Source organism: Protopterus annectens, chromosome 2.part0 (assembly GCF_019279795.1).
Source record: "Protopterus annectens isolate FY-2018-M chromosome 2.part0, PAN1.0, whole genome shotgun sequence".
NCBI classification, from domain to species: Eukaryota; Metazoa; Chordata; order Ceratodontiformes; family Protopteridae; genus Protopterus; species Protopterus annectens.
Genome location: NC_056728.1, coordinates 713,983,130 through 714,004,211, shown reverse-complemented (window position 1 = coordinate 714,004,211; position 21,082 = coordinate 713,983,130).

Below are 21,082 nucleotides of genomic sequence, written 5' to 3'. Positions count from 1 at the left end.
GGGCACTCATAAAATTGTCTAAGGCCAGCTTCGAGAGAAAAATTGCACAGGACACTAAGGATAATCACAAGGCTTTCTTTAGTTATGTTAGGAACCCGGGTGGTCATTCCCAGATATGCTCAGAATTAGTCCAAAATGACAAAAAATACACCGAACCCACAGACATTGCCAACATCCTAGCTGACAGGTTCAGCGCAAACTTCTCACCCCTCCCCACCAAAAGGGCAAATATCTATCCCAGCAGAGTGCTGCCCCCCTGACATCTCAGATGCTCAGGTAAGTGCCGCCTCCAAAGCAAAAACACAGCATCAATGGGACCAGACGGTGTCCCAGGCTGCGTCCTACATGAACTCCAAGAAGAGCTAAACCCAAACATAAAACTACTGTTCAATCTCAGCCTTACTACAGGATATGTGCCCAAAGAGTGGCGTACAGCAGCAGTGGTCCCTCTCCATAAAGGTGGTGCCTCAACGGATCCTGGAAACTATCGCCCCATAAGCCTGACTAGCTTGGTCTGCAAAGCTATGGAAAGGATCATCATGGACCTCATAAATAAAGATATTGGGGACCTACAGACACTGGATCCTACCCAGTTCGGCTTTGTTAAGGGCAGATCCTGCCTCTTAAACCTGGTTGATTTCTTTGAAACAATCACCAAGGCCATTGACGAGGGGAAGGTGGTCCACACAGCCTACCTGGACCTCGTAAAAGCCTTTGATACAATACCCCACTCGGGCATTATAGATAAGCTCACCAGCTTAAATATAAACCCCTATGTCACTAGATGGATTACAAACTGGCTCAAGGACAGAACCCACATGGTTAGAATTGCTGGAGCCATGTCAGACTCCAAACTAGTTACAAGTGGTGTCCCACAAGGCTCAATCCTGGGACCTCTCTTGTTCGGTATATATTTCTCGGAGGTACAGGCCAACACAGAAGGACTGTGGCTGACCAAGTTCACAGATGACTGCAAACTGGGCACCATAATCGACTCTCCAGCCGACACAAGCATCCTCCAAAAGGGCCTCATAGAAACAGACAACTGGTGCCAGAGCCATGGCCTCAAGCTAAATGCCAAAAGTGTATAGTCATCCCTTTGGCAAAAACAAAGTGCCACAAATTACCACATAGGTGGTAATCCATTAAGTACAGAAGAAGTAATTAGGGACCTGGGGACCCAAGTTGATAGCAATCTCTCATTTGACAACCACGTGGCCAAAGTGGTTAGAAAAACATTTTATATAGCCCACCTAATCATGAAGGGATTCACATCTAGATCAGGTGAGGTCATCGTGCCTCTTTACTCATCCCTCATCAGGCCCATAATTGAGTACAATGCCCCTTTTGGGATGTACCTTACCAGACACCTGCAGCAACTGGAAAGACCCCAAAAGTACCTCACCAAGAGGATCAAAGGGCTCAAACAGATGCCATATGCTGCCTGGTTAAAGAAACTCCAGCTCTACTCAGTGGCATACCGCCTGTTCAGAGGCGTTCTGTGCCTGACCTATAAACCCGGAATTAATGGACATGCTGCACCTCAGAAAATCCAAATCCCATCAAGCTACACGCTCGAGAGACTTGAACCTCAGCACTGAAATAAATAGGACATGCTGGAGGGACAGATTCATAACCCAGAGGCTCCCTTCACTCTGGAATAAAATCCCAGTCCAGGTTAGGCAGAGTCCCTCATTGACTCTCTTCAAGAGGAATCTTGATGAGTGGATGGGAGATCGTAGGTTTACCCCGGGTATCACTTCTGTGTCACTGTTAGACAGAGGCACAGTATACTAACCTCGAAAAAGGGCATAGCAAAATAAATTTAAAATGGGTGGCGAAAGCCAAACACATTCTGGCTAGGCTTATAAATGCCCTAGGTCAGATAGCCTAGTATGAACCTATGAACCTGTGAACCTATATTTTGTGGTAAGGCTGTGACTGAGTAGTAGTTTTATTTGGTGTTCCATTCTTCTTGGAGTTGATGTTGGACGCAGCCAAGGACACTATTTGGTACCATTGATGCTGTGTGTTTTGCTTTGGAGATGTTGGCTGTTACCTCAGTATCTGCAATGTCAGGGGGCCAGCACTCTGCTGGGATAGATATTTGGCATTTTTGTGGGGGGGGGGTTTGCACTGAACCTGTCAGGTTGGATGTTGGCAATGTGTGTGGGTTTGGTGTATTGTTTGTAATTTTGGAGTAATTCTGAGCATATCTGTAAATTTCCACCATGGTTCCTACCATCAGTTAAGAAAGCCTTGTGATTATCCTAAGTGTCCTGTACAATTTGTATCTTCATAGATTCACAGGTTCATACTAGGCTATCTGCCCTAGGGCATTTATAAGCCTAGCCAGACTGTGTGTGGCTTTCGCCACCCCTTGGAATGTGAATATTATGCCCATTTAGGGTTTAGTTTACTGTGCCTCTGTCTAGTAGTGACACAGAGATGACCCCCGGTGTAAACCTACGATCTCCCATCCACTCATCAAGATTTCTCTTGAAGAGAGTCAGTAAGGGCCTCTGCCTAACATGGTTTGGGATTCTGTTCCAGGGTGTAGGGAGCCTCTGGGTTATGAATCTGTCCCTCCAGCACATCCTATTTATTTCTGTGTTGAGGTTCAAATCTCTCGCTCTCGTGGCTCTGATGGATTTTCATTTTCTGAGGTGGAGCATGTCCGTTAATTCCGGATTGGGCATGGCCTTGTACGTCAGGCATAGATCACCTCTGAGTAGGCGGTATGAGACTGAATAGAGCTGGAGTTTCTTCAGCCGGGCAGCATATGACAAATATTTGAGACCCTTTATCCTCTTGGTGAGGTACTTTTGGGTCTTTCTAACTGCTGCAAGCGTCGGGTAAGGTACATCCCAAATGGGGCATTGTACTCAATTATGGGCTTGATAAGAGAAGAGTATGGGGCACAATGACCTCTCTTGATCTAGATGTGAATGCTTTCATGATAAGGTGGCCAATATAGAAGGTCTTCCTAGCCACCTTGGCAATGTGAGTGTCAAATGGGAGGTTACTGTCAACTTGTGTCCCTAGGTCCCTGATTACTTCTTCCGTATTTAATGGATTACCACCTATGTGGTAATTTGTGGGTACCTTGTTTTTCCCAAAGGGTATGACTATACATTTTTTGCCATTCAGTTTAAGGCCATGGCTCTGGCACCAGTTATCCATTTATATGAGGCTTTTCTGAAGGATGCTTGTGTCCACTGGAGTATCAATTATGGCACCCAGTTTGCAGTCATCTGCAAACTTTTTCAGCCACAATCCTCCTATATTTGCTTGCACCTTGGAAAAACTAATGCTGAACAAGAGAGGTCCCAGGACCGAGCCCTGTGGGACACCACTTGTGACCAGTTTCGAGTCAGACATGACTCCGGCAATTCTGACTCTGTGGGTTCTGTCTTTGAGCCAGTTAGCCACCCATCTTGTGAAATAGGGGTTTATGTTTAAGCTGGATAGCTTATCTATGATGCCTGAGTGGGGTATTGTGTTAAATGCCTTTGCGAGGTCCAGATAGGCCATGTGGACTACCTTCCCTTCATCTATGGCCTTGGTGACTGTTTCGAAGAAGTCAACCTGGTTCAAGAGGCAGGATCTGCCCTTGACAAAGCCAAACTGAGTAGGATGCAATGTCTGTAGGTCTCCAATGTCTTTGTGTATGAGTTCTATGATGATCCTCTCCATGGCTTTGCAGATAAGGCTAGTCAGGCTTATGGGGCGATAGTTACCAGGGTCTTTTGAGGCACCACCTTTGTGGAATGGGACCACTGTTGCCATACGCCATTCTTTGGTTACATATCCTGTAGTGAGGCTAAGATTGTACAGCATTTTTACGTGTGGGTTTAGTTCTTCTTTGAGTTCGTGTAGTACGCAACCCGGGACACCATCTGGTCCCATCGAGGCAGTGTTTTTTGCCTTGGAAAGGGCAGTCTTCATCTGGGCATCTGAGATGCTTGGGAGGCTGCACTCTTCTGGGATAGATATTTGCTCTTTAGGGGGGGAAGGGGGGGAGAAGTTTGCAGTGAACCTGTTTGCCAGGATGTTGGCAATGTCTGTGGGTTCAGTGTATTTTTTGTCATTTAGAATCAACTCTGAACATACCTGGGAGTTGCATCCCAGGTTCCTAACATAGCTAAAGAAGGCCTTGTGATTGTCTTTTGTGTCCTGTGCAATTTTTCTTTCGAAACTGGCCTTGGAGGATTTTATGAGGGATCGTAATATTTTGCTAGTACTGATCAGAGATGCCTTCCCTTTTAGGGATTTTGCTGTATCATGTAGTAGCTTCCTCCTTCTGTTGCACAACTTATTTATGGCTGGGGTCCACCAGACTGGACGCCTGCCTTTGGACGCTTGGGTATTGGTTTTGTTTGTGATAGCATGGTCCATGCACTCCTGGAGGTGTCCATAGAATGCGTTTATATAGGATTCCGTGGTTTGTGCCATAGTTTCCACCAATCCTGGGGCCTTGAAGGTTTCCACTTCGGATTTGAGAAGTGGGAAGTTCGCTTTTGAGAAGTTCTTTACTGTGGTTTTCTGGGCTGGGGGTGGGGTCGGGTTTTGGATATCCAGTGAAATTAATTTGTGGTCTGATCTTACCAATGAGGGGAGTACCTCTGGTGTGGAGCATAGGGTCCCCATGTTGGTGATGATCAGGTCCAGTATGTTTTCCCCTCTTGTGGGAATTTTAACCAGTTGTTCCATAGCAGTTGAGTTTATGAATTCCAGGAACCTTTGGACAAGGGTGTTGGGGCTTGAGTAATGCTCCCTGTCGATGTTAGGGTAGTTGAAGTCACCCAATATAATGGTGTTTGGAGAGATCTTCATGTTCTCCAGTGTTTTCAGGAAAGCCGAGTGGGATTCCTGATTTTGAGACGGTGGTCTGTAGCATGCTATAAACTGAAATGGAGTTTTGCCCACTGTTAGTTGCACATGGATGGTTTCTGCTGCTTCGTGCAATGCTACTAACCTGGAGGTGCGGGTATCCTTGATAAATATAGATACTCCCCCTCCTTTTGTGATTCAGTCCGGGTTTTGGGGCCGAAAAGCATGGTATGAGGTATAACCTGGTAGTGCTGGGGTGTTCTATGGAGCCTTGAACCAGGTTTCTGTCACTGCACAGATATTGATGTTCTCCATACTGAGAAGAGATTTGAGTGTGTGCATTTTGAGGTTTAGACTTCTGGCGTTTAGCAGCATTACCCTTAGTTTCTTGTTCTTAGTGTTTTCTAAGGAGGTGTGTTTGACTTTTGAGCCTTGCCTAAAAAAGCACTATGGAGGTGGCAAGAGCCTTGGCCAATATCCAGAAGCCCAGGGGTCACAGGTGCAAGCCATCCCTTGTGAAGCAGCGTGGCTTGTCAAGCATGTCATTCCAAGCAGACAGACATTGGATCCCCTTAGAATGATACCAGTAATTGAGCCAATTGTTAAAGCTGATCGTTCTGTGTTTGTACTGTGGCATCATTCTTGGTGAGGGTAAGATGCTGCTCAGGGTCAGGGTCATACTGGCCTGGGCTACATAATCAGAGAGCTCCTCTATGTCTCTTTTCATGTAGTTCAGGGAGGTATGTCTCAGGTCATTCACACCGGCATGGACAATGACTGAGTCATATTTGTACTTGCTTTGGAGTGACCTGAGTGCTTGTGTTATGTGGCGGATTCTAGCGCCCAACAGGCAGGTTACTGTAACCTTTTCCTTGTTCAGTCTGGTGAGTGGGACATCAGTGTGTCTGACTATGGAGTCACCTATTACAAGTGTATCAGGCATGTTGTTTGGCCTTAAGGGCTATGACTGTTTGGCACACTGACTTTGTGAACTATGTGTTGCATGTGCTATGTTTTGAGGTAGTGGTTGCTTGAGTGTCTGCTTTGGAGGCCTCTGTTGTTTTGGTAGATTTTTAATTAGAGCCTCCGGGAATGTTTTTGTGTGTTTATGTGTTTGGTTTGCAGTTGTGATAGGTCTATGTGAGACTGGGTTTGTGGTGTGTGTGGTCACCTTCTCCTCCTGACTGGTTTTGCCAGTACTGAGTTCAGAGAGCTCAGCCTCCAGTTTGGCTAAATAGTTGCATCTCTCACATATATTTGTATTTGTTGGGGGGAGGAGGGGATTGTCTGTGTACATGAGGCAGGTGTAACATTGCCTCAAGATTCCCAGAATCAACATGTTGTAGCTGGCCTTAGAGGATTTTATGTGTGGCCATATTTTTTTGCCATAATACTGATCAGTGATTACTTCCCTTTTTGGGTATTGCTCTATCATGTAGTAGCTTCCTCCTTCTCTTGCATGGTTTGCTAATGGCTGGGGTCCACCAGGCCAGATGCCTGCATGTATGGGATTGGGTCTTGGTTTTATTTGGGACTGCATAATCCATGTATTCCTGAATGTGTTCATAGAATGCATTTATAAAGGGTTCTGAGGTCTGGCCCATATCTTCCACAGGTACAAGGCCTTTAATGGATTCCACCTCAGTTTGGAGGAGTGCAACATTTGCTTTACACATGTTTTTCACTGTGGTTTTCTGCCCAGGGACTGGGGTCAGGATGTGAATATCCAGTGAGATTACTCTATGGTCTGATCTTACCAGTGAGGGATACACTTCTCATCTTGGGCATAGAGTACCCATGTTGCTGATTATCACATCCAGTATGCTTACTCCTCTTGTGGGAGTGGTTAGTTGTTCCATAGCATTTTGGTTTATGAATTCTAGGAACCTTTGGCCTAGGGTGTTGGAGCTAGAATAATGCTCCCAGTCTATGTTTGAGTATTTTCAGTCACCCAATATAATGTTGTTTGGAGAGACCTTGATATTTTCATGTGTTCTGAAGTAGGCCAAGTGTGGTTCCTGGAGTTAGGAGGGTGGTCTGTGGCAGGCTACTAACTGAGAGGCAGTTTTAGCCACTGTTACTTGCCCATGGATAGTCTATGCTGCTTCTTGCTGGGGCACCAACCTGGGGGTGTGGTTATCCTTGACAATTATTGATAGTCACCCACCTTTTGTAGTTTGTTCCATGTTTTGGGGCTGTAAAGCATGGTATGAGGTGTAACCTGGTAGTGTTAGGGTGCTCTTGTGAGCCTTGACCCAGGTTTTTGTTACAGAACAGATATCAACATTCTCCATGCTGAGGAGAGTTTGGACTGCATGCATCTTGCAGTTTAGACTTCTGGCATTGGGTAGCATTACTTCTAGGTTCTTACCCTTGTGATACCTATGGAGGTGGGTTAGGGTTTTGAGCCTTACCTATTCAAGGCATGGTGGGGGTGACAACAGCCTTTGCCAGTATCCAAAAGGCCAGGGGTGATAGGTGCAAGCCATCCGTAGCAGGTGGAGCATCGTGTCTTGCTCAGCATGTCATCCCAGGCTGACAGGCATTGGATCCCCTTTGACTAACAGCAATACTTAAGCCAATTATTGTAATTGATCATCTTGTCTTCATATTGTGGCATCATGCTTGGTGAGGGTAGGATGTTAATCAGGGTCATAAAGTTTGCATATACTACATGGTGTTACATTGCTTAACACATGGCAATCATGCCTCAGGTGGTGCTCCAGGGCTGTCTATGTTGGATGCACATACTACACTCACTGTACATGTTTGAAAGCAGGTTGTGTCAACTTAGGCATCCCTTTTACTATATGTGTGAGTCAGACAGAGGTATCATTTCCAGGGTGCCTACTGAGCCAGTGTATGTCCTATGCGTTGCCTCTTTGCCAAGGCCAAGGCATACTAGGCACACCTCCTTCTGCCTACTGGGGCAAGCTCAGGTTGTTCCTCCACCGAGTCACACTCTGCCTGTGATGGCCGTGGCAATGGTGGGGGGCTGGTTGGCCCAGCCCTATCCTGGTCCTGCTGCAGCTGTTTTCGCAGAATCATAATATGTAGCATAGCACATACCATGACAATTTGGGTACATGTAGTTGGTGAGTACTGCAAGGCTCCACCAGATGTGTCCAGGCACCGGAACCGTGACTTGAGCAATCCAAACACATGCTCGATTACATTTCATGTTTGTGCATGTGCCTCATTATGGCGTTCTTGTTCAGGTGTGTGTGCATTTCTGATGGGTGTCATCAGCCATGGCTCCAGTGCGTAGCCAGCATCCCCCACTAAGTGACCATGTGGGATGTCCCCACTGGCAAATGTCTGGTACAGCTGCATCAAATGCCAGATATGGGAATCATGGTAGCTTCCAGGGCAGCCAGCACACACATTCATTATTATGCCCTGGGCATTACATATGACCTGGCAGTTGATGGAGGGGAAGCCCTTGCGGTTAATGTAGGCCCTACCCCACTCGCCAGCTGGTGCTTTGATGCATATATGCGTGCAGTCCATTGCACCCACTACCTCAGGGTATTCCGCTATTTGCTGGAAGAGACGCATATTGCTGGCCAATACCTCACGGGAATTGGGGAAATATACATGTTCACCGACATGTGCCAACATGGCATCCAGGAACTGGTGCAGTGCCCTGGATGCTGATGCCTGTGATATCCCCATCATATCACCAGTTGGTCTCTGGAAGGTACCTGTTGCTAATATTCTTAGGCCAACACATACCTTGGTTTCCACTGGGATGGGTTCCCCTCTGTTGGTTCTGTGTGTGAGGCGTGGCCTGCACAGCTCAACAATTTGCTGTAGGAGGTCTCTGTCCACTCTATAGCGCTCCACTATCTCCAGCTCATGTAACCCCTGGTAGGTGACCCTGGGCCTGTACACTCTTCTCCGTCTCCTCACTGTGGGTTGTCCAGCAGCATTTGCATAGTCACCACCCTCAGCATGTTGCATATGTCTCCTTATAACAGCTATGGCAGCCCTAGCATTTTTGGTCTGAGTGATGCTTTTTCAGTTTTCACTTCTAATAGCTTACTCCTCTGTTGCAGTGTCTCTTGAGAGAAACATACTGCACCATTATTTGCAGAGTTTTAAGTACTGGGCTGGGCTACTGTTCTGCCTGTGTAATTGCCTGCTTTGGATTGTTTTCACCTGCTAGCTCTGCCAGAATTCCCTGCTAGCTTCCTACTATTTCTTCTGCTTCCTTTTTCCTTTCTGTTTCCTAAGGGGGGAGCGACAAGCATACAAGTGCAAACACGCTCACAGCAGCTAACACACACACACACACACACACACACACACACACACACACACACACACACACACACACACACACACACACACACACATGCTTAGGCGGACTAGAATCTGTGTGTTCGGGTTAAACCGCACGCACACCAGCACAAACATGCTTACAGATCTTTAAACAGGCTCCAACTTGCTTATTCAGGCTTAAACGCATGCAATCACGCTTACACGCGTGCACTCTATCTTACTCACGCCTCCCAGCACGCACATGTGCTCATGCACACCCAGCAAGAAACTTTGGTGTTATCCATAGTGTACGCCTTCCATTTCTTGGCTTTCCCATGCCTACTTGTTGACAATCCTCTTTCCGTGCTGTGTGACTGACATCTTTCACATGCTGCTGTGCTCCAATGAGCTTCATTTCTTTCATACATATCCCCCTGTGATGTCACCTATCTCCTACTCTGTTACTCCCCCTTATCCTACTCCTACACTATAGGGAATGTGCTCATTTGCTATGTAACAGTGCAATTCACTAACCTACCACTCATTTACATAGGATTGCCTACTAATGCTTAGTTACATGTCTTACACTCAGTTTCCCCCCTTAGCAACCCCTAATCGGTGGCCATGTTGTTTTCAGCCTGCTATTCTCTTACATTGTAAATTCATACTTTGCATAAAACCCAAATTGTGGGTTTTAAATTTTTATTTTTCTGTTTTTACAGGCAGCCCATTTGCGCGGCGCTGCGCTACGTTTAAACATCAGTATTTTTATTTCATTTTTGCATCGGGGTACGTTGCCAGTGGCCACATATTTGGTACCTGGAACATATGCAACCTTTATTTGGAGCTGACAAGGCTCCATTGTGTTATTTGCAGAACGGTACTCAGTTGTCAAGTGAGTACATTTCTGCAGATAACACGGCTCTTACACGGCAGGTTTCTGCTTCCTGGATCACTAAATTACCTCATTTGCATGCCTTTTGGCTGCAAGTGAGGTAATTAGCATATTCACGCTTGTCGGTGTAAGAGCCGTTTTAGGAGCTCTCTTACACGCCCCTACAGGCTGTTCCCGGATCGCTATGGCTGCGTGGAGTCTTACACTACTCTTAGACTCTGTGCAAGCCATCATGAATCCTGCAGAAAGTCAGGCACACTTCTGCTCACCAGGCCCACCATCCTCCAAGCTACATAGAAAAAGAAAAACATGGAAATTGAGCTACTCCATGTCCAGCCTGACAGTTGGCAAAGCCTCCCACCATATCATTGTTAGTTACAGGATCCCCACTGAGTACGAAGAGAAGCACTCAGTATACCTGAAGGGACAGGGAGGGCATTCAGCCCAACACAGGACAGATGGCGGATTTAACAGGATCTCAGTCATAAACACACAATACAACAGAAGGCAGACATTTCAGTCTAAAACTAAGCAGGAGCGTGCTCAACGGAAAAAGAATCCCACATTAGTATCAACAGATAAATTTGGAAACTAGTCAAATCTGTAAAAGCTAAATAGGAGAATAAAATATGTGCTGAGTTGGCTGAAGAAGATAGTGCCTATATTCAAGCAGAAGACATTGTAAACTTGCTGGCCATTACATTCAATGAAAATTTCACCCTTTTATCACCTCCAGTCACTTCTGATGAAATTCGCCTTATGATTCCATTGCCTGATATCACAAAAGAAGTTGTCACTGCACTCTCTAAAGCTAGAGACACAGCATCTATGAACCCTTATGGAATCCCAGGGTGCCTAGTAAATAGCAGAAGCATGACCTAGCACAACAATTCAGTTCTCTATATAACAACAGTCTCTAGGCAGGCTTTGCTCCAGTAGAGTGGAGGACAGCAACAGTCATCCCTTTGCACAGAGGTGGGCCATCAATAGATCCTGGAAACTAATGACCCATAAGTCTGACTAGACTGATATGCAAGGAGAATCATGAAGCTGAAAACCCCTTTTTTTAAAATCAATACTACCTGAAAAGTTCAGTGGTGCAGTGGTTAAGGTGTATGCCTTTCAAACACAAGGTGCAAGGTTTGATTCTCACCACTAGAAAGAGCTTTACAAATTTAAGGTGTATATATTTGTTTTGCCCTGAGAGGGAGAGAGACCAGATAGCGAAGCGGTTAAGGTATTCGCCTCCCATGCACAAGGTACAAGGTTCGATCCTGACCTACGGCTATTGCATTATCTCGGACCTTTGCATTATCTACTTGTGCTTCTGTGGGGGTCTTTCCCCCAAATCATGCTGAATGTTTCCATCTGAAACTCACCCATAAATGGAAGACAATTAAAAGGGGAGAATGAACAAGAAAGCCTGCAGCGCTCATGTTCCCCAAGGCAAATAGAGGAGGAAACAGACTTAGTCAAAGAAGAATGGCAGCACCTACAAACAGCATGTGGGATGACTACAGAACAGATATGCAGCCAAGCAAGAGGTAGAAATAAGGTTCCTAAAGAAAGGTTACTGAGGAAGTCACGGAAGTCATCAAAAGAAAGGAGGAGGAGTACAGGACAAAGAGGGACATGGAAAAGAAATACTAGGCCAGGAAGGAATACTGGATGGCTAAGGCGGAATCTAAGAATGGAGTTCTATCAACTTCTAGAAAATTACCCCCGTACTTGGCGAAAAGATACTCTCAGGCTACAAGACAAACACAGAAAGATAAAGTGAGACACACTTCTGCTCACCAGGCCCACCAGCCTCCAAGCTACATAGAAAAAGAAAAACATGGAAACTGAGATACTCCATGTCCAGCCTGACCGTTGGCAAAGCCTCCCACCATATCACTGTTAGTTACAGGATCCGCACTGAGTAAGAAGAGAAACACTCAGTATACCTGAAGGGACAGGGAGGGCATTCAGCCCAACACAGGACAGATGGCCGATTTACCAGGATCTCAATCATAAGCAGACAATACAACAGAAGACAGACATTTCTGTCTAAAACTAAGCAGGAGAGTGCTCAACGGAAAAAAGAATCCCACATTAGTATCAACAGACAAATCTGGAACCTAGTCAAATCTGCAAAAGCTTAATAGGAGACTAAAATAGCTTCTATGCAAAGGATAACTGTAAAGTATTTTTAGTTATGTTAGAAATCTTAAGGGAAACCCTCAAAAACGTCCTGAGTTGGCAGAAGAAGACAGTGCTTATATTCAAGCAGAAGACATTGTAAACTTGCTGGCCATTACATTCAATGAACATTTCACCCGTTTATCACCTCCGGTCACTTCTGATGAAATTCGCCCTATGATTCCATTGCCTAATATCACAAACGAAGACGTTGTCACTGCACTCTCTAAAGCTAGAGACAAAGCATCTATGAACCCTTATGGAATCCCAGGGTGCCTAGTAAATAGCAGAAGCTTGACCTAGCACAACAATTCAGTTCTCTATTTAACAAAAGTCTCTAGGCAGGCTTTGCTCCAGTAGAGTGGAGGACAGCAACAGTCATCCCTTTGCACAGAGGTGGGCCATCAATAGATCCTGGAAACTAATGACCCATAAGTCTGACTAGACTGATATGCAAGGAGAATCATGAAGCTGAAAACCCCTTTTTTAAAGTCTTTACCACCTGAAAAGCCAAGTGGAGCAGTGGTTAAGGTGTATCCCTTTCAATCACAAGTTGCAACGTTTGATTCTCACCACTGGGAAGAGTTTTACAGATTTAAGGTGTATATTTTTTTTTGCCCTGAGAGGGAGAGATACCAGATAGCGAAGCGGTTAAGGTATTCACCTCCCATGAACAACCAACGTACAAGGTTTGATCCTGACCTCCGGCCAATGCATTATCTCTGGCCTTTGCATTATCTACTTGTGCTTCTGTGGGGGCTTTTCCCAAAATCATGCTGAATGTTTCCATCTGAAACTCACCCATAAATGGAAGACAATTAAAATGGGAGAATGAAGAAGAAAGTCCTCAGCGCTCAAGTACCCCAAGACAAATAGAGGAGGAAGCAGACTTAGTCGAAGAAGAATGGCAGCACCTCCAAACAGCATGTGGGATGACTACAGAACAGATATGGGGCCAAGCAAGTGATAGAAATAAGAATCTAAAAGAAAGGCTACTGAGGAAGTCACAGAAGTCATCAAAAGAAAGGAGTGCAGGACAAAGTGGGACATGGAAAAGAAATACTAGGCCAGGAATGAATACTGGATGGCTAAGGAGGAATCTAAGAATGGAGTTATACCAGCTTCTAGAAAATGACCTCCATACTTGGCGAAAAGATACTATCAGGCTACAAGACAAACACAAAAAGATATAGTCAGACACACTTCTGCTCACCAGGCCCACCAGCCACCAAGCTACATAGAAAAAGAAAAACATGGAAACTGAGCTACTCCATGTCCAGCCTGACCTTTGGCAAATCCTCCCACCATATCATTGTTAGTTACAGGATCCCCACTGAGTACGAAGAGAAACACTCAGTATACCTGAATGGACAGGGAGGGCATTCAGCCCAACACAGGACAAATGGCCGATTTAACTGGATCTCAGTCATAAACACACAATACAACAGAAGGCAGACATTTCTGTCTAAACTAAGCAGGAGAGTGCACAAAGGAAAAAGAATCCCACATTAGTATCAACAGACAAATCTGGAAACTAGTCAAATCTGCAAAAGCTTAATAGGAGACCAAAATAGCCTTCTATGCAAAGGATAACTGTAAAGTATTTTTTAGCTAGATTAGAAATCTTAAGGGAAACACTCAAAAACGTTCTGAGTTGGCTGAAGAAGACAGTGCTTATATTCAAGCAGAAGACATTGTAAACTTGCTGACCTTTACATTCAATGAAAATTTCATCTGTTTATCACCTCCGGTCACTTGTGATGAAATTCGCCTTATGATTCCATTGCCTGATATCATAAAAGAAGAAGTTGTCACTGCACTCTCTAAAGCTAAAGACACAGCACCCCAGATTCACAAAGCCTCCATGTAAGACTTAATATGTCTTACTCGGAGGCTGCAGTTGAACGGTATGACATCAGCGTGCCATGAATATTCATGAGGGCATGCTGACTCATCTGTAACTCTTACTCCGACTGAGTAGGCAAGCAGGGGGCGTGTCTGACTGCCGAGCAGTCTAAAAGTCCACTCCCCTGCAAGGTTTGAAAAATCATAATGTCAACAGACAAGAGCGAGTTCGCTCAAATGTACTTGCACCCAACATCACACTCCCTGACACTGTAAACCCCCATCACAGTTATAAAACGTAAAATATTAATTTTATTTTTTTACATCCACAATATAGCTGCCCGTATTTGCGCTTGTTTGCGCGGGTGTGGCCATTGCTTAACCACAGTTAGCAATTGTGACATTGAAGAGCATATAAGAACTACTTATGCAACTTAATCTGAATAGCAATAATGGAATGGTAGAGCATATGCAAAAAGAGAAGGCATTCACGGTTTGAGTCCCACCACTCCCCTTCTTATTTATGTTTTAAATCAATATTTGAAATAATACCAGACATATATGATTAAAATGCTATTAAAAGCAGTGACATGGCCAATGTATCAGTGAATAAAATATATATTTTTAAAGGACCCAGATATATAATAGCCTGCTGTTAAGCAACCTTTTACACAGCTAAACACAGGTGCCCATAGTTTAATAGCGCTTCACCCAGCTAAACAGAGTTGCCCATAGTGTAATAGCACTTTACCCAGCGCAATAGAGTTGCCCAAAGTTTAAAAGCGCTTTACCCACTGCAATGTGTTTGCACAGACGTGTGCGCTGCGCCAACCAGAGCACTGTAGGGCACCAGGGAGCAACGTAGAGCTAAGTTGCTTAAATGCAGCCACACCCCCTAGCCTGTCTAGACAGTATTAAAATAAAAGAATGACAAGGTTCGAACCCAGCACCCTTTGAATCATAATCAAAGTATACAACCACTAAGCCATGACAACATATGAGAAGCACCCACTATTAACATTCATAAACTTACGAATGGTAGTTTAACCATTACTAAGCAGGTCTGCAGTCAGCCGAGAATTTTACAAAATGGCCAATCACAAAAAAGTGCAGGAAATGCGGCATATTTAAGCCCCATAGGCGGGAATACTCACCATAACTGATTGTAGCTTACATTTGCAGTCAGAATGGTAGGTGCAGGAGAGGGTTCATGCTTCCAAGGGCAATGTTGGGGCATCGAGGAGTCCAAATACATGTTTTGGCTCCTTGTCCACCATCACAAGGCAAGACTCCTGCAGGGCCAGTTCCAAGGGACGGAGTACAAGGCAGAGGCTTGGAACCGGTTAGCTTGTGACCTCACCAGTGCCACAGGAGTTTCTCGAACTGGTGAGCAGGTCTGTCACCACCATGCAGACCTGAAGAGATGAAAGAAGGACCACCATTACCAGTGGATACAGGAGGCCCATGGGATGCAGAATGCCCCACAACTGAGTATGTAGCCATGGAATGCAGTATGTAAGAATTAATAATGGAGTATGTATAACGGCTAGGTATGTCTCAATATCCCTTCATTTACTTTACAGCTGCAGCTGACCGTGCTGCGGATCAGCAAGCCTATGCTGATAGGCTACTAAGGCTGTGCCACCAGGCAGGTTAGTGACTATTCTGCATGTATTGTTATATAAAATATGGGAGGAAGCATGAAAGAAAGTGTTGTAGTCCAATAAAGCAGCCATAGAATTGCCTGAATAAGTCCTCTGCATGTACTGTCAGATAAAAACGTCAGAGAGCCAGAAAAAGAGTGTAGTAACCCATTAAGAAAGGTAACATATGTCTGGAATAATATCCCTGCAGACACTGTCATATAACACAAGTGAGTGAGCCTGAAAAAAGATTGTTCTAACCTATTAATAAAGGTATAATATGTCTTGAACATGTCTGCCAAAAACACTGTTAAAACAAATAAAGGAGTGAGCAAGTGGAAAAGTGTGCAATGTCATTAATAAAGGTCTAAAACCCAGAGTGTGGCTGTGTCACAGATTCTGAAATGTTGTTGTACCCTTGCATTATACAAACAGTACTGTTTGAAAATGTGCTGGCAACCCAGAGTTATGCAGTCCCATATAAAGTGGGTGATGGAAGTGCTAGTAGCTGTGAAACATATATACAGTCTACAATAAACAGTTACTGGCTGGCATGAATAAGTAAACCTGGCACACGTGTAGCATGCAATTATTCACCAGAAATGTGAGTGTGTGCCAAAAAATGCAGGGTTCAGTACAAATTGAAGTGAAAATGTCATGTGAAAACATCCCAGATATGTAGATAAAGAAATATAAATGCAAACAAGAAATATGTAGCAGTAACATCTGCATCCTGGACAGTTAGTATGTCACATACAAGTCAGGCATATATTGAACTAGCCAAACCCATGACACAACCTAATGTATGGTGGCAAGTGTAATAATACAGGTAGGGGATATACACTTGCAGTCACTGGGAATGTAGTGTAGACTAAAAGGTCATTATAAGATGTTAACCAAGGATTTTTCTACACCCTACCGTATGTGCATAAACCATGCAATTCCACACCTCAATGGGTATGTGTAACCTTTAATATTTGTTGGGACATATGTCCTATTGTTTTATAAATATTTGCATTGATGTTGATGCATGTGCCCTGTTCAAACACCACATTCATGGTTGCCTGTTGCTACCAAACATCCCTGCATGCTGTTGGAATATCCACTGTCATTCAATATATGCATGTGTTATGCTTGCTGTTCAACTGTTGGAACCTTGGTGTGTTGTGTTAATGGGAATATTACTGCATGCTGTTACAACTAATCTGGAATGCTGTTGTTTATGTTGTAATTAAACACACCTAATCACAGAACATATGGAAAGGCCGGTCCCAGCTGACCCACCTGTCCCTCCTCAGTTGGCGAGTGCACCTGGCACCAGCAGCTCCAGTGCCCTGCCCAGGCTCCCCTCCTCCATTGGTCCTGTGCCACCTTTGGGTGGAAGCGCTGCAGGGGATGGGGCTCGTCTCCCCATGCAAGCTTGGGCGGAGAAGGGCCACCTGTCACCCTTTGAATGGTCCGGGCTGTGGTGCGTAGGGAGATCCAGCGTTCAGTCGCTGATCCCCTATGCCAGCTTGAGGCGAGAGTGGCGCATCTCTAGGGTGAGCCTGCCCATCCTACTCAGCCCCCAGCACAGCCACCCTCGGGGCTGTGAAGGTGCAGTGGTGACTGCCCATGGGTGGGGATCTCAGTTCCACTGTTACCATCTGTGGGCTCATGGGCTTGCGATTTCCAAACAACCTTCCCCGTCAATTGTGTTCACCCACCCCAGGTGTCAAACTCTGTCCCTGTAAGCGTCTTGTTTGTCTTATCTGTTTACCTCCCCAACCTACCTCCCCAAATATACCTATATCCTCTACCTCACATTCCACTCTCACCTGAACAAAAAAATTAAAAAAAAGGGCAATCCGTTCCCATAAAAAAATTACGCCCCATACACATCTGCCCATTTCGCACACATGTCTGCTGGACATGTAAACTGATAATTCTAATTGGCAGTACAACATATTTTGTTGTACTCACCCCTCTCTCAGGGGTGCAAGGTTTCATATTTCACACCAAATTTCATACATATGCACAGCTGTTGCTGGTAAAGAAATGGGCAGCTATGGACCTTCCCTACACCCATCCTGCACATCCCGAGCTGGTTTCCCTACTGTCTTTCCCTCTTTGTGCCCCCTTTTTTACCACTTTCCTATCTCCTCATTTTCTTTTCTTTAAAAGAAATTAGCGCGGGGGTTAGCAGGAGTAAGCACTTTTAAGCAGTAGTTAGCGGGGGTGTGTGGGTGTGAGCTTGTGTGCGCTTAGCTAAGGATTGCTAAGCGTAGCGCAAACCCGCTTACAACTGCTTAAAAGTGCCTTAGTCACTCTGTATGACAAGGCCCTTGTACTCATCAGCAGCAACATAAAATACTCTTGTCAGTCTTGAACCCAGAACCTTGGACTCACCAATTTGTATGAAGTGCCACTACACCACAGCAGACATACAATAACTTAGTGCTGAAAGCAATATATCATGCATTACCATGAGTGAATTTAAAGGGAAAATAGGAATGGCATAACACAAATCTTGTTCTGTGGGCCTTAACCAGCAGGTGTTGTTGAATTGCATGACATGACTGTGAAAAGAGAATCAGCCATGCTAGTAGGGAATAAGGTTACAGTAGCAGCTTACAAACCCCACACAGTATCAGAGCAGGATAAACACTGGCATACTTGCATAGGTCACAGGCCAGACCTCCCAACAGTGACTGCTCTACATTGATGACCCTGATTTGTAAATAAATGTTAGCTGCGCCCCTCTGACTCCCTGTGAAATGTACTAACAGTAGGCAGAAAGGTGTTGAATCTCACTTCATGACAAATGTCAATAAGTGACAGTAGACACCGCTTGCACATCAGAAAATGTGTAGCAATAGATATGCTCTGAATCCCCAAAGTCTGAACTGCAAAATGTCTGAACTATATCACAGGTGTATCCCAGTTATATGTACCTTTCCCTGAGGCTGTTCAAATATATACGTGAGTGTATCTGAGGCCTGGAAGAGTCATAAACACACAGGCATATCAGCTTGTCTGCTGTTACACACTCTGCAAATAGCTGTAGAATGAATCCCGCAAGCATGCCCTTATGTAGAAGTACAACACAGAAATATCAACTGATGTAGCCATGTACTGCTAGCAACCACCTGTGACAATGACATTATTCAGGTGCTGAAAAGACTGCTGTGGTGCACAGTCAAAGAATACTAGGATGACCTCTGTCTACCATCTGGATATGTCCACAGGTGGGAGCTACTCAGACAGACTACAAGCCTTCATAGACTTCAGGTACACAGCAACTCTGCATGTTCAGTAAGATAAACATCACACGATAATAAGTAATGCACTCTGCAGTTCTGCACCCCTACCCAAAGGTATTATATACCCGTGTAGTCAGGCACAGCCAAGGGTGTAGGTAGGCATACACAGTACAGAAATATGTCCAGTTGTCCTGAGCAGACTGTGCTAATGTCAACACAAACAATCCCCAAACTCTTCAGACGTGCGTAACGTACTAATGACAGTATAGCAGTTCACAAACAGTGCATGTGCCTGATATTCATAACTGATAGTACAACATACTTAGTTTTCCTCACCCCTCTCTCAGGGGTGGAAGGTTTCAAATATCCCACCTAATGTTTTGCATATGCACAGCTGTTGCTGGTAAAGAAATGGGCAGCTATGGACCTTCTCCACACCCATTGTGTACATCCCAAGCTGGTTTCCCTACTGTCTTCCCCTCTTTGTGCACCCTTTATCACCATATTCCTATCTCCCCATTTACTTTTCTGTCAAAGAAATGAGCACGGGGTTAGCGGAAGTGAGCACTTGTAAACAGTAGTAACCGTGTTTGCATCAGTGTGTGCATGTGTGCGCTTAGTTTAGCATTGCTAAGATATAAACTTCACCAAGCTTAGCTTAGTATTGCTAACATAAAATAAGCTAAGCTAAGCTTAGCTTAGCATCGCTAAGCATTGTGCCAACCCGCGCAAACCCACTTACAACTGCTTAAAAGTGCCGTAGTCACTCTGTATGACAAGGCCCTTGTACTGCTCAGCAGCAAAATAAAATACCCTTGTCAGTCTCAAACCCCTCACTTTGGACTCACCAGTCTGCATGATGTACCACTAAGCCACAGCAGATATACAATAACTTGGTGCTGAAAGAAATATAACATGCATTACAAGGAGTGAATGTAAAGGGAAAATAGGAAAGCCATAGGACTACATTGCAATAAATTAATATAACATGCATTACAAGGAGTGACTGTAAAGGGAAAATAGGAAAGACATAGGAATACATTGCAATAACTACTGTTGTATGCCAGTTAATTCCCTAATTCCAAAAGAAAGTACATACTCTCATGTATCCAGTGTTAGCATTAGGAGGTGTGAGTAAACTTACACACTGAGAAGAGTGTACTGGAAGAAGCAACAGTCAGGTTTCAGTACAACATGCATTTCACTGGCTACAACCCAGCTTCAGATATGAGACATATACCAACCTTCTGACTGACACAACAGTGTCCACAGCAAACAAGCATGGTCCCCACCTTGCAAAACTGAAAGGCCTATGCCTACCTAACCTATCATTTTATAGCAGTGTCCTGAAATCACATTGAGAATGGCAATTAGCACACAGCAGGCTGCATGCAATTACTAAATGGTGGGCACCAATTGGTGCAGAGGCCATCACATGCACATGTGCAGATACCTACAAAAGCGGCCTGTACTTGCTGTCCACACATGCAATAATATCATTGCAGCAACTGGAGAGAGAGAGAGAGAGACAGACAGACAGAGACAGACAGACAGACAAACAAACAGAGGCAGTTGGAGACACCAAACCAAAAAAAAAAAAAAACACGTCAACAGGTACATCAGACAGAGGTGAGAAATACAAAGGTAAGGTATGTAACAGAGATGTATTTGCTGGCATCCGAATGATGTGTCTGAAGGGTACTCTACATACTGTGAACCCTCCATATGTGGTAGCAGTCAGTATCTATATGTATATGCAGATGTGCATAGGGCAAGGGACATACTGCAACTGTTAGTGAAGGCTGGACATATATATGTAGTTGAAGGTTGCTATGTGCACATATCTATGTAGGTTGTAGTGTGTGGCATTGAAAACAGCAAGCAGTGCAGGTATATGTCATGTGGTGGTTAAATGCTGTGGGACTGAGTTACAGCCAGTGAGGTCTGCTACAGCTATACGGCCTGAGGACAGCAAAATGCATTCCGCACAACACTGTGCAATATTATTACATAATTGTATGTCTCACAACTGTTTCATAATTGATATTCCCACCATGAAAGGTGGGCAGTATATGTGCCTATATGTGCATGTATATGTACAGCATATATATATATATATATATATATATATATATATATATATATATATATATATATATATATATATATATACATATATG